General features: G+C 30.3%; 1 long non-coding RNA gene across 1 annotated transcript; it reads left to right on the top strand.

The window, feature by feature from the left end:
* Window positions 1-12,381: 12,381 nt before the first annotated feature.
* On the top strand, window positions 12,382-15,020 carry LOC128293886 (uncharacterized). Its single transcript, XR_008284004.1, has 2 exons — window positions 12,382-12,466; window positions 14,642-15,020. It is a non-coding gene; the product is annotated as an uncharacterized LOC128293886 (long non-coding RNA).
* The last annotated feature ends 371 nt before the right edge of the window (window positions 15,021-15,391 follow it).

The following is a 15,391-nucleotide window of genomic DNA, read 5'->3' on the forward strand; positions in this document are numbered from 1 at the left end:
CGAAAATGATGATTTTCTTCCTAAGGCATGCCAACTAAGACTCTACTCGGGATCATTAATAGGGTAACCATTAAATCAATACACATCACAATTTATATCAATCTCGTATATGCTACATTCAATCCAATCCAATTCTCAACATTTGAGACCATCATATATATAAACCAATATCATAGCTCTATACCATTTCCATCAGCCATTCCTATCAGATATCACATGTCATTTAGCAGTTTGTATCATACTTGTTTCTACTATGCTCAAACCAATTCAAAATCTTGGCATTCAATACCGTCACACAATTCAATTCAAGACAAGTAATAGTATTTCCTTATAGTTAATATGCAACAAACATGTATATGTATGTATATAAATGGAATGATCTTGAATCATAAAAGTGCGAATCTAATCCTCTCATCACCCGTCGACGACTTTCACTTTTCCTTTCCCCCTCGATAACCTGACATCGTCTTTAGCTTGGATAATCTAATGGTCGAATGTATTGAAAAAAAGCTTAAGTTATCTTTCTTTTTCCTTTAATGGCTATGGTGGAAGAAGATGAGAATATCATCTTTCTTTCTACTATGTTATTATCTATACATGGTTTAATGTTTAATTAAACTTGATTAAACAAATTAGTTATGGTTAATTATTTAATTAATCTTATATTTCTTTAATTGAAATTTTACTTAATAAATGACCATCATAACAATTCTCCACTAACTTTAAAAGAATAATGGTTTAATAACCATTTTGTTCCTTTGGATAATTGCTATCTTATGTCCCCAAGCTTTTTCTTAATTAAAACTTAATAGCGATTGAATTTTTATAATTTAGTCCTTAAGCTTTAATTAACATCTTTTTGGCTAAATTACTTAGCCGACCCTTATTATAATTTCATATTAACCCCATAAATATTTTTATTTTATATTTAAAGGCTTGATTTATGGAATTGGGGTTTCAAAATTGTATTTTATGGCACCATTGAAAATCGAGTCATTACAGTGTTACTCTCAAAAGGTATAAGTTGGCGTGTTAGTAATGGAGTAAACATATGAACCTTTCATGATCTTTGGCTTATGGATGATAGTGATTTCTATATTGTGTCCTCCTCGCTACCAGGTATGAAAGATTTATGGGTAAAGGACTTGCTGTTACGTGACAGGGCAGCTTAGGATAAAGCTTTTCTTGGGGGTGTTCTCGTGCCTTTGGATGTAGCTCGCGTCATGAATATTCTTATTAGCTATTGTTGGATAAGGTGCCATGAGTGTAGTATATTCTTCTGTAAACTTGTAATTTTTCTGAGCAAATTGGGTAATAAAACAAATTCATTGATTACATTAATATACTTTCTGTGATTGTCCTCACATGGTTTTTGCACGTAAAGAAAAATGGAAGCAAATGTTACTCATTATTTTTCTAATGTTTAAACTAATACTAAGTAGTATTACGTGGTTGGATTGTAACACAGAAAGACAATTTATATTAGTAGACGAACCTAAACATGTCCTCAATTTAAATCAGAAATGATCAAATCGATTGGAAGACTAATATGTCATCTAACAAGTCCAATTTGGGAGGTTCTTTGTCTTGGGCATCGGAACGAATGACTCCCAGAAGATAGAGACATAAATGTGACTGTCTGGACCGACAGTACATCGAACTGGACCCAAGAAGATTAGATCTTGAATCCGTTTATGGATTTATTCACTTGTGACATTCATAGTGTGACATACCTAAATCCTGAGTGGATTACGAACTATGTATGTGTGACTCTTACATTTTGATGTAAGTAAAAGCCTAAGTTAGAATAGACAAGGAACTGAAAACTAATGCGTTGGGTGCACGACTTCTGCAGTATGTAGTGTCTTTCACAACAGTGGAATTCATAGCTCAAGACATGGGTAAATAATATCCTCTCATTGGCATTACATGGTTGATGAGAAGTAAATGTGGCCACAAGTCATTTGTTTTTGTGATGAATGACTTGATTACTATTTGATAGAAGTTGACTTTTCATTAAGGAAGATGTAATAGTTACCATGAGATAAAATAAGATCATATTAGGAGAACGAATATTATCTCAAAGAGATTAAGGATATCCTATTAGGGTAACACACTTATGACAAGGTCTGTGGACGAATACTAATTGAGTTGCTTTCATAATGGTATGTCGTTGGGGAGAGCTCGGTCATGATACTATAGTGGAATGGCTTCGTGACTAAACGAGTTTATAATTAATAAGTGAAAAGCTAGAACTTAATTATAAATAATTTGAGCTCTAATAGCATATGTCCAATCGACCCCTCCGCTAGCTCATTGAATCATAAATGAATTGCATGTTGAATCAAAAGAACAAAAATGAATAGAAATGGTAAAATGGAGAAATAAGGAACATTTGGAAATGAATATGGTTTTTTCCAAAATGAAAATAAAAATAGAGAAATGGAATCATTTAGAAATGAATGTGATTTTCTCCAAAATGAAAATGACTTGAAAAATGAATTTATGTTTTTCAAATTAAATGAAGTTAAAAAATGGAAATAAACCATTTGGTTATAGTGAACCGTTGAAAGCAAGCACATAACCAGATTCTTTTATAGTAAAGTCATCATGATTTTAACAAAATTAGAATTGAGTTGAGAAAATTATTTAATTGGAAATATATTGAATTTTATTTTTTGGGAAATAGAAAAAAATTGGGTTGGATCAACTTATAAAGTATTGGTTAAAAGCCTAAGAAGTACTTGTAATTGGACCCGATATGGAAGAGGCCCAAAAGCCCTTTATGTTATAAGGTAAGACGAAAAACCCTAGTATTATTAACTAGGGTTGTTTCCCCCTACATCCTAATTAGAATAGGAGTTTGTTTTTCTAGTTGAAATAAACTTCTACAATTCAACAAGGGTTCTACCTTCTCTCCCTATGAACAGATGGCATCAATAAGGCTATAACTTTAAGAAAATGTTACTCTGCCAAAAAATAAAGAGAATTTATTCTCAACTATTAAGTCTATTTATTCAATTTGTTCGTGATCACACTCAAAGCAATTCATGATATGAGAATAATGGAGAAGATCGTTTCGTTAAAAGCCGAAAATGACAAGGATCTGTCTATCCAAAAACATAGGTACAATTTTTCCCTAGGGTTTATTTCTATAAATATCACAAGCCGAAAACGACAAGAATCCGTCTATCCGAAAATTTGATTTTTCGTTGTATAAGAAAATCGTTTTCAAACAAGATTTTTTCCAATAGCTATTAGTGGCCTAACGATAAACTTGTATGCATATCACCGAGCATGGTAGGTACACTACTAAATTTGGAACAGAGTCTTATTGTTAGAAATTGGTCCCGTGTTTGGAGCGCTCATATTCTTTTAAAGGTGAAGGACTTTGCATGAGCTGCTCGAGGAATTTCCTCCCATGTAAGGCTTGTTTCCTAGAGAAGGGTTGTATTATCAATCCATTGTGTATATCTTGTGGTGGGGTCAAGATAGTGAATTGTATGTTTCTTAAGTGCCACCGAGTTGCTAAAGTGTGGCACTATACTAATATTTAAATTTGACATGCCTTTATTATTGCCCTTGTTGAGTACTTTTTAACACCTCGGGGAGCCTCTAATGGAGAGGGCACTAATGCTAGAAAAAATTCGATTCGAAAATGGTTTCCTTGCATAGCAAAAAAATAAAATTTTGAAAATTGAGTAAGTTTGTGATATTTATAGCAATAAATTTTTTTCCCGATTTGAGTAAGACATATCTTAGACGTTCCTGACATTTAACCGAACAACCTTCTCTGCTGTTCTCGTACCACAAACTGCTTTGACTATAGGCTCGAATAATTTCGAATCAAACAAATAACCAAAAATATTTTTTATTCTTAGTGGGAAAGTAAATCTCTCTTATAGCAACCGATAGGATTGTTATTCCTGAAAAATTGAATTTATACTTAGAAATAAATTCTCACTATTTTCGAGCAGAATAACAATATCTCAAAGTTGTGTATAACTTCTTGTATTTTTAGCCCTACCGATACCATCTATTTATTGGGAGAGGAAGTGATACTCTAGTTAAATTAGTAGAATGCATTCTGTGTCTATTTAATAGAAAAAACTAGTCCCCTTGTTAAACTAGGAGAGAGTGGTGGCTATTAGGGTGTGCCTCTCCTCATATGCATTATGATAGGGATTCGAGCCTCTCTTGAATTGGGTCCAATTATATGTGTTTCTTGGACTTTTAGTTCATCACTTTATAATTTAATTCAACCTAGTACATGTTTTTTTATTTCTCAAAATAAAAATGATTTGTTAATTTAATTTAAATCAATTAATTATTCCAAATAAATAATTTTCTTAACCCGATTCTAATTACGTCAAAATCATGACAACTTTACCGTAAAAGAATATATGAAAAGATATATTTAATTTCTACATCCAACAGATTCACAATGACCAATTAATTTAATTTCATTTTCAAACTTTAATTAATTAAATAATAATTCAAAAAACTTAAATTAATTCTTAGGTCATTTCCATACTAAGTGAGAAACCACATTCATTTCTGAATGTAAGTCATTTCTCTAACTTTATCATTTCTATCCATTTCTTTTCACTTGATTCAATATGCAATTCATTTCTAGTTTCAACGAGCTAGTGGAAGGACCAATCGGGCATATGTAATTAGGGCTCAAAGGATTTATAATTAAGTCCAGCTTTTCACCTATTAATTATAGATTCATTTAGTCTCGAAGTCATTCCACTATAGTATCGTGACTGGGCTCTCCCTAATAACATACCATTACAAAAGCTACTTGATCAGTGTTCATCCAATGACCTTGTCATAAGTGTGTTACCCTTATAGGATAACTTTAATCTCTTTAGGATTAATCCGTTCTCCCAATATAATCCTATTTTATCTCATAGTAATCATTACGTCGCCCTTAATGAAAAGTCAATCACTATCATATAGTAATTAAATCATTCATCATAAAGACAAATGACTCGTGGCCATGTTTACATTTCATCTATCAGGTAATGCTAATGAGAGGATATCATTTACCCATGTCTTAGGCTATAAATTCCACTATTATGAATGATGTTACATACTACAAAAGTCATATACTCAATGCTCCAGCTTTTGGTTCTTTATCAATTTGAACTCAAGCTTTTACTTACATCAAAGTATACGAGTCACGCATCCATAGTCCATCATCCACTTAGGATTAAGGTATGCCACACTATGAAAGTCACAAGTGAATAAATCCATAAACGGATTTAGGATCTATTCTACTTGGGTTTTATACGATGTACTATCAGTCTAGTCAGTCACATCTATGTCTTTATCTTCTGGGAGTCATTTGCTCCTATCCCCAAGACAAAACATCTCCCAAATTTGACTTGATATACGACATATTTGTCTTTCAATTGGTTTGCTTATTTCCCATTAGACTAAGAACATGTTTAGGTTCATCTAATAATATAAGTTGTTTTTCCATATTACAATCTGACCACGTAATATCGTTTAATATTAATTAAACATTAGATAACAAGTGAGCTAATATTTGCTTCCATTTTGCTTAGCATGCAAAAAGCATTGAAGGCAATATACAAATGGTATTAATGTAATTCATGAATAATTTTATTAAACCAATTTTTAAAAAAAATTACAAGTATACAGATGAATATACTACACTTAAGGCACTAGATCCAACAACTCACGTTGTTATCTAGCATGTGGTTCTTCTAAGAATAGTTTTGTTGGAAAAATGAATAGTCTATTACTATTCCATGGGTTGTGGCCTTTGTTGATCAATATTTGGAAGAATGGAGAGCAGCTCAATGGACAATTGAATGTGTCGTATCTGGTCCGCCAGCTTGAGCTGCTGTTATGTAGTGTTGGTTGAGACCAGTTGTTGGCTGGTTGAAATTAATACGGACATGACATGTTTTCACGAGATTGGGAATGTGGGTTTGGCAGTGTTGTTGCGTGAGCGGAATGGGGTGTTTATGCATGGGATGCACTATTGGGTTAAGTATCTAGTTGAGCCCCGCGTTGCAAAAGTTTTGTCCATCAAAGAAGCGTTATTATGGCTCAAGGATATGTAGCAATACTATATTTTTCTAGAGTCAGATTGCTTGGATGTTATTATCTTTCGAAGTTTGGTTTGATTTTACAGGATTGTTAACAGGGGCAAAGCCAGAACAAATTGTTAGGGGGGGCGAATAAAATTTTAATTTTTTATAGTTTATATCTTTATAATTTGTAAAGGATTAAATTGAGTTTTTATAATTTTAAGGGGGCCAAAGTGTAATTTTACCTTTACTAATTTACAATTTTTAAAAAATTTTAAGGGCCAAAAGAACAAATTTACATTTTAGAGGGGTGCCAGAGCCCATGCCAACCCCTGGATTCGCCCCTGATTGTTAAATGTTGAAATCTCTATTTCAACATGTGACCTTCCAATGCAAATAAAGCGACTCATAGTCTCGTTAGGGTGGTCTTATCATCAGTAGCCCGTTTTTCTTTTAATCATATATTGAATTGTATTTTAAATAGTTTGTCTTTTGATGCTACTTTAATAATTGAAGAAGAGAGACATAGAACCGAATGTACGGGGTAAGCCTATCGGTTTGGGTTTTAGTTTTCCCTTTCTTGCTTTAGGTTGTTTCTATGTTTTACAATTTAATGAAAGTTGGCTTATCTAAAAAAATAAATAAAAGTATATGTGTAATTTAATATTTAAATATTCGATTAATATTTTTATATAATGCCAGCATTTACTACTCGGCTATGCCCGGGTTTAAAAAAACATTACTTTTAATTATTATTTAAAAATAAAATTACATTAAATTATAGAAAATATGAAATAAATGATATAGAATATATATATATATATATATATATATATATATATATATATATATAAGAGAAAAGAAAAACACATGTAACATTTTGTTTTTGATATGAGGATTGGATATATTCTTGAAGACGACAAGAGAGCAGCTTTGGTGTAAAAACATATGGATTCTTTTGACAACATTTTTCTTTATTTATTAAATCATTTTGGCATTTAATTGCATCACATGCCATTTGACTACTCTTGTAAACACCGCAATCTTTTTCACAATCTAAATTATGTTTTGATTACAAATTTCACTGTGTTTCGTTACATTAAAACAATTTTATTTATATTTAAAATCAAATAAATCATTGAATTTAATTACTACTTCTAAATTTTGTATTTTCATATGTAAGTACTTGAGATTTATTTGTTTTTTTATATAATCTTTATAATATTATAATTTCATCCATTAATCAAGTTCGGTTCAATTATAATATTACTATAAGTTAACTCTTTTACAAAATAAAAAATATTATTTTGATGGTACAATTTTCATAAATCTAAATAAATACATGTACATTATTAGAACCGTGAGATTTGAACTCAAAACATTTTTAGTTACATTATCTCAACTTTACTATTACAACTAAACCTATTTCTATGTTAAATAAAATAAGAGAAAAAAATACTTTAGTATGGTAAACTTGAATTGGCAATTTACTTATTTAGGTCTTTAAAATTATTATTTTGCAAAGTTTTACTATTTTTAACTTTTTTATATATTCTTTAGAATTTTTATAAATATTTTGAATTTTTAAAATTATTTTATTTTTTTTTGTAATTTTTGTTTAGAGAAATCAATTTGCTCATCTCAAAATTGACAAGGACAAAAGGGTATTTACACCAATCTATTATTTGAGTCATTCGAATTGTAAAATTCAACTCAAGTTCAACTCAAAAATTCAAATTACTTATTCCAGTTGACTAAAAAAACCAAATAATTCGATTAAGTTAACTCAAAATTTGAAAAAAAATTATTTTTTTCAAGTCAAATCGAGTTTTACTCACCTCCTTAGTTCAAATAATTCAAGTTCAAAGGCTAATAGGGCAGAAAGATCAAATGGAGGGCTAAAATAAGTTTGCTTGTAAAGTTGGAGGCCAAAAAAGTCATTATGTGAACAAATAAAAATGCTTAACTTACAAATTGGTATCTAAATTATAACCCTTTTCCCATCTTGATACCTTGACTTCTTTTTTTTATAACAAATGGTAAACTGCTTTTTTTTTAAATAATTTTTTGAATTTTTAAACTTTTAAAAAATTAATTAATTGCTGATGTAGCATCCGCATATATGGCATGTCAGCAAAGAAAAAAATATTAAATTTTTTATTCATTTTGGAGTGATTTGACAAACAATACAAGTTTAAAGGCTAAAAAGACGAAAAATTAAATAGAGAGCTAAAATAATTTTTTTTGTAAAGTTTGAAGGTCTAATAAGTCATTATGTCTATTTTTTTTTTCATATGATATGCCATAATCTAGTATATTATAAATAGAGTTACTTGCACTAGACATCCCCAAACTATGATCCTCATTTTAAATTGGTCTCTATACTTCAAAATATTCTAATTATGTTCCTAAACTATCGATGTTATATTAATCAAGTACTTTAGTTAATAAATCATTAACTTAACCATTAAATATTGTGTAGCTAAATTTAAAATGAAAATTTTAAAGAAAAATAGAACATTGTCACATACATTAATTTTAAAAGTAAAAACTAAAAATAATGTAAAATTGAAAAAATAAAGAAAAATAAACGATAAAACTTTTATAAAAGCTTTGAAATCCTCAAAACTAATACTTTTAAAACATCTATTTTTACAATATTAAATTTTTCTTAATTTTAAAATATATCACATAATATTTAATATTTAATGTGTGATTTAACAATTAAATTAATAATTTTAATATAGAAATATCTAATTAATACATCAAATGATTGTCTTATTTTCATTAAATATAAAAAGTTAACTTTTAATATTGTGATTTTCAGCCCTCTATTTTTCTGAAAACTGACAAGTTATTATTATTATTTTTAAAGGGAGCCCTCTCTACTTTTATTTGTCAACATTTAATATGTATACTTAAATATGGTTAAAGCTTGTATTTGAACTGACCTGAAAATTAACAGTCCAACTATTTACACATTTAAAATCACCAATAAATTAATTAAATTTTTAAATTTTTATACCAACTATTATTAGATTAAAATAAAAATTAATCCCACGACAAAAGCAACCCAAGGCAAAGGCCAACCGAGAAAAGAGGACTGACGTGGAAAGAACACTCATTGGGAGTGGGCCCCAGTCATGATGTAATCATTGGAACTAAATTACAGTCTTTATCATCATCGATCACTTTCGTGACACGTACAAGCTCTTTTGCACTTTCCTTCAGGCATGGAGATTGGTGGGCCTTACTATGCGGAGCCCACCAACCATTTTGGGTCCATCAACATGGAGCAAATCAAAGTGGGCTACGTGGATTATCAGCCTGGTGATGAAAAAACTTGGTCCCACTCCCACCATCACAAGTTGGGTATTCCCGCGAAAAGAGCTCCACCGTTGATGGTGGTCGGTAAAAATGATGTTTGCCTGCCCAATCCCATATAATTTATTATTATAAAATTACATTTAATCAAATACTTATACTTTATGTCCTTTGTTGAAACCGCGTATCCTTAATTAGGGTACCAACTTATTTATAAAATTATAAAAATATCTCCTCTTTTAATTGTAATTAATATTTTTATAATGACACTTGATCTTTTATATTTTTATCATCTTTAAATAAAAGAATGAAAACTTTAAAATCAAAGTGTTAAACACGTGTTCAATAGTATTAAAATACAAGTTTACTACCACTCTATTCATAATAGTATTAAAATACAAATTTACTACCACTCTATTCATACTCATTATTAAATAAATTTTAAAATAAATATTTTAACATAAAATATTTTCTTTCGCTTACATCGTGTTGTGATGAAATCTAGTATTTATAATTTGTCTGTTATATCTATATTATATTAAATAGCTTATTGAGAGTTAATGGTCAATCAAACACTAATTCAATTATGAAATTATGAAATTACCTTCTCATATACAAATTAAGTTACATTTTTATGAAGGTGTTTTGTCTTTTATTTATATAATAAATCAATAAAAATTTAATCATAATGAAATTTGAACTCAAAACACCATGCATAATAAACATTTAACTTTACCATTGTAACTAAAATATCAATTGGCTTTTATATAAATTTTTAGTAATTATATTTATTACATAAATTTTTCATCCATATTATGAGTCCGCCTTAATCTAGTATTACATTTAAGTTGTTTTTAATTAAGTTGGTATCACGAGTGAATAGGATGTCAACTCATTTGGGAAATGACTAAAAACTCATTCCTTTTACAAAGTAAGAACTATTACTTATGAGGGTATTTTGTTCTCAATAAAAAAAAATTATAAATATATTTTTATGTAAAATTTTCACTTACATTGAATGTAATAGAGTCAATATTTACATTGTTTTGCTAAACCATGGGCATTTGTCATGGGGCTAGAAATTTAGTCTAGTAAACTGTGCGAACTTAAGCATAAAGTTTGCTTCAAATCCGCCTAAGTCAACCTAAATCCTTGAAAAGTAAGAATCTCAAAGAATTATATAAGCCATTTGTGACACCCCAACCCGGTCGGGACGGTTCATCTCAAATTTTGAGCAACACAGTAGCCACCGAGGTGACTTTTCAAAGAACAACCGCAAATCACACCAACCATCCATACTCACCATACATATACAAAATATCTCAAACAAGCATTGAGTCCTAAGAGCATACTTTTCTAAAGCAAACAATAAGTCATATAATAAGCGGAATAAGGCGTACTGAAATTTTGACAAGCTCTACTAGCTGCAAAACATCTCGTTAGTTCATATAGGCAGTATCATATAATTCAAACAGTAGTTTTAGCCAAACAAGCAAGCACAAAGATTAAAAAGTCCCAAAAATTAAACAGGCCAAAAAGTCCAATTACAACCCTTTAACAAATTATTTATAGATTGTCTAAAATTATCTAACTCTCATTCTAAGTCTCTAGCCCGAGAATGTCCCACATTGCCTTTTTGGGGTTTTATAAGCTCAGCGCACATATTGTAGTAAGAAAGTTTGTTCGAAGGATCACTGAACCGCCACCCTCCTCGCTACCCCGCAAGTTGTTTATCTAGAAGGGAAAAATAAAGAGATGAGCTTGGGAAAGCTCAGTGAATACACATGCGTACAACACAAGAAAACACATCAATAATTCACATACTAAGCAATTCACTTACAGACAAATCGCATATAATAGTTCGCACATAAACTGATTTGCATACTGTAACAACCCGTTTTTAGGGTTAATCAGAACAGTGGTTTCGGGGCTACTAAATCCGATGAGTAGGTTTGTAAATATTATATTTAATATTTATGAGTTAATTGTGAGTTTAAAAAAGGTTTTTGATATTGTAATTTTTGTTTTATAAGCGATTTATTAAGCTCAAGTGGTATGACCCTAAGGTCAAGTGGGTTTAGAAAATGAGGTATCGAGACCTCATTTCTATAAACCAGTCGTAAATATTTTTATAAATATTTACGAGTGGCAATAAGATGATATTACAGTTTCGTTGAAAAATTTTATTGTTTTGATAGTTAATTAAGCAAAAGGACTAAATCGCATAAGCGTAAAAGTTATGTTCTATAAGTTAAAGATATTAAATAGCTATGGAATTAAATAGTGGAGTCCTTAAGTGGTAATTATTCCATAATTGTTGGTAGTGGAATTCCATGGCTTGGTATAATGGAAATTATTAATGTATATTAAGGTTAAATATGGTATTTGGTAATTATAATAAAATAAAATAAAACAAAAGCCAAATTACATGCTATCATCTTCATCAGTAGCGAATGTGAGAAAGAAAATAATGTTCTCAAAGCTTTGAAGGTTCGGCCATGGTTGTTCATGCATGTAAGTCCATGTCGTCTCGGTTTTAATAATTTTACGTTTTTGAGATCGTTGCTTCGTAATCTAATGGCCGTACCTCTAATTTTAAAATTGTTAAAGTATTTGGATGATGCCATTATTGAATGTTTGAGTATCTTGTTGTTTGATGATGAGTAATAAATCTTTGATGTTTGATTTTCACGTTTGATTAAGTGATTTTTGATAAAAATGTGTATTAAGGACTAAATTTAGAAATTTGTAAATTGAGGCGTCAAAACGTGAAATAAATAAAAGAAATGGGTTGCTAGAGACCTAAGGTAAATTCGGCCTAACATGGGTTTGATGAAATTTTGAGTACTTTGTGTTATTTTGAAATAGGGATTAAATTGTAAAAAATGTGAAATGTTAGGGGATAAAATGCAAAATGCCCAAATTATGTGTCTTTAGATAAAATTTAATGAAATTTTGAATAAGTGAGTTAATTTTGATATTAATTAGATTGGCAAAAGTAGAATTCGGATTTGGATCGGGGGGAAAATCAAAATGGTCGATTAGTCGTCTCGTTCCGATTATCGTCTTCCGAGGTAAGTCCTTAAGTAATTATATTTGATTTGCTGCGCGCTTAAGATTATATAATATGATAAGTAATTATTTGACGTTTACAAGTTCGAATTGCAATAAGTATATTGAATTTCGCTATAAAGCGAATATGAAATGGATGATTTATGTATATAATGTGGCCGAATGACTATTAAGTGATGATGTGAAAGTGTGTAATATGTGTATACAATTTTATTGTACTTGTTTGTATAAAGTCGAATGTGAATTGAATGGTATATATGTGGTGACAGAATAGCTATTATGAAACAAAGTCAAAGAATGGGATATTTGTATAATAGATGAATTGTGACTATTGTTCCTACTTGATCGAGGTTGTGTGTGAAATAATTTGTGAATATGGAATATAGTCGAATGGTTATTAAAAGTGAAACTAGGATAATGAAAAGATTATGTGTTCCTTGTGTATGATTATTGAACTGAAAGTTAAAAGGTAGGTGTACATTTTGTGCTTATATTCGAATGAAGCAATTAAATTGCTAATGTGAAATGTTATGTGAAATGTGTTAACATGTGAATAAATATGCAAGACACTGAAAATGTATCCGGGCTAAAGTCCCGCAGGCTTCGTGCTGGAAATGTATCCGGGCTAAAGTCCCGCAGGCTTCGTGCTGGAAATATATCCGGCTAAAGTCCCTTGAGCTTCGTCTTTGAAATATATCCGCCAAAGTCCCATGAGCTTCGTCTTTGAAATGTATCCGGACTAAAGTCCCGCAGCTTCGTCTTTGAAATGTATCCGGGTTAAAGTCCCGCAAGCTTTGTGCTGATAATATAATTTCGGGTTTTATACCTAGTGGGCCAAGTGCCGATGAATTTGATAAAAGTATACAATTACAAGATCCTACACTAAGTTGACAAATTGAAAGTGCATTACATATTAAGTTGGCCAGGTATGTATCATGTACTCGTATGCGATTTTGATTTGAATTAAATTATAAATATATAAAGTGATGCATCTGTGAATAAGTGTTATGACTATAAATGTGATTGTGATATATTCGGTAAATATGTGAAGTTATGTGAAGTGATTCTATGTTTATATTCAAATATAAACACTTGGTCCTTAATGGAAAGGTTTGTGGAAGTATATGATTTTATTTTTAGGTGATTACGATCTTGGAAAATTAAATGTGAATATGATATTGTATTTCATTCGTTTCAATTGAACTAAAGCTGATAGTGAAGCATTTTAATGCCTATGTTATATGAGTTCGATCTTGAATGACATGATATACATGTTTAGATAATTTGAATGCAAGGAATGTGTGAAAGAGCAAATTTGTAATAAATCTGCTTGAGACAGCAACTGTAGTGTGATTTTGGAAAATCACCATAAATTGTGGAAATTGAATTAGAAGTTGAATAAATTATGAAATTAAAGCTTAATGAGTCTAGTTTCTTATAAAAGAAGCCATGTAAGCAAAAGAATTTTAGATAATGAGATATTTGAAGTGGAGTGAGACAGAGTCAAAATGACTTTGAAATCCCCTGTTCTGTCTTTAGAAAATCATTGTAAATTTTACAATGATGATTATAAGATAAAATTTATATTCTTAGACTCCTTAATGAGTCTAGTTTCAAATTAAGTAAACGATAACATATTTCGAATTATGTATAATGAGAAAATTGATTTGTAGTGAAGAGTGGTCAGAATAGTCAAACAGTGAAACAGGGGAAACTTCAATAAAAATCTGGTATTGATTGGTCAAACCAAAAATTCTGAAAATTTTATGGATGGAAGATATATAAGTCTATTTTCAGGAAAAATTAACGAAACTTTATTTGGAGTTTCTTATCTCCAGTTATAAATAATTTAGTGACTGTTGCTCAGGAAAACAGCTTGTAATGAATTTGTGATTTTGTTGCAAACATGGTTAAAACTAGTTAATGAGATACTTTTCGAGTTCTTATGATCTTATTTGTGATTTCAATATTTGGTTTTAATTAAGTTCAGATTCAAGTGAGGTGAATTTGCTAAATATGCATTATGTTCATGGATACTTGGTCGAAATGGCAATTACCTAGGAATGATTTCTTGAAAATTTGAAATAATCGTGCTATAAGTAAATTAATTGTTTGCATTGCTTAAAACTTACTAAGCATTGAAGCTTACTCCGTGTTCTCTTTTCCATTCCTTATAGGCTTATCCTTTAGTTCGAGTTGGAAGAGCCGGAGATATCATCACACTATCGAGTCATTATGTGAGTTGAGAAGATGGTATATCATCATGATTTAAGGCATGTATAGGATAGACTATAGGTAGAATGATATTTTGTCTTTGTATACATTATAGCCATGCGAAGATGGCTCGCTTATTTTGTTTAGAGAAGCCTTATAATTGAACTAATGTGTTGAAATGTTTTAGTTATAACTTGATAGTAGTTAATTTGTTATTAGATATTCGGTTATGTTTTGATAGTTAGTCATTTTGGAAATTTATAAGAGCTCTTATGAAAAATCAATGAGACAGGTTGCATTGTTGATAATTTATGTCTGGTAAATATCTTTGACCTTATAGAAGTTTTGTTCAGTCAAGTAATACCTCATAACCTTATTCCGGCAATGGATACGGGTTAGGAGTGTTACACATACAATCAGTTTGCATGTTATTAATTCACATATAATCAACCCCTTTTAGTTTAGTGATATATTGACAGTTTTTGAAAAGGAAATATAATCAAATAATATACTCATTGGATAAACGAATCTCCCAACACACACCCTAAGACTCATAGAGTCACTCAAATTGCCATATAAGTGTAGCACGAATGCTCACACTCTCCGGAAAACACACCCTTACAATCTCCGGTGAATGGAGTATTGCTCGACATTCCCTTATTTCTCCATCTAATCACCGGGCCACAAGCCCTATCACATTATATAGGTGAGCG

This window comes from Gossypium arboreum, chromosome 6, assembly GCF_025698485.1.
Source record: "Gossypium arboreum isolate Shixiya-1 chromosome 6, ASM2569848v2, whole genome shotgun sequence".
NCBI classification, from domain to species: domain Eukaryota; kingdom Viridiplantae; phylum Streptophyta; class Magnoliopsida; order Malvales; family Malvaceae; genus Gossypium; species Gossypium arboreum.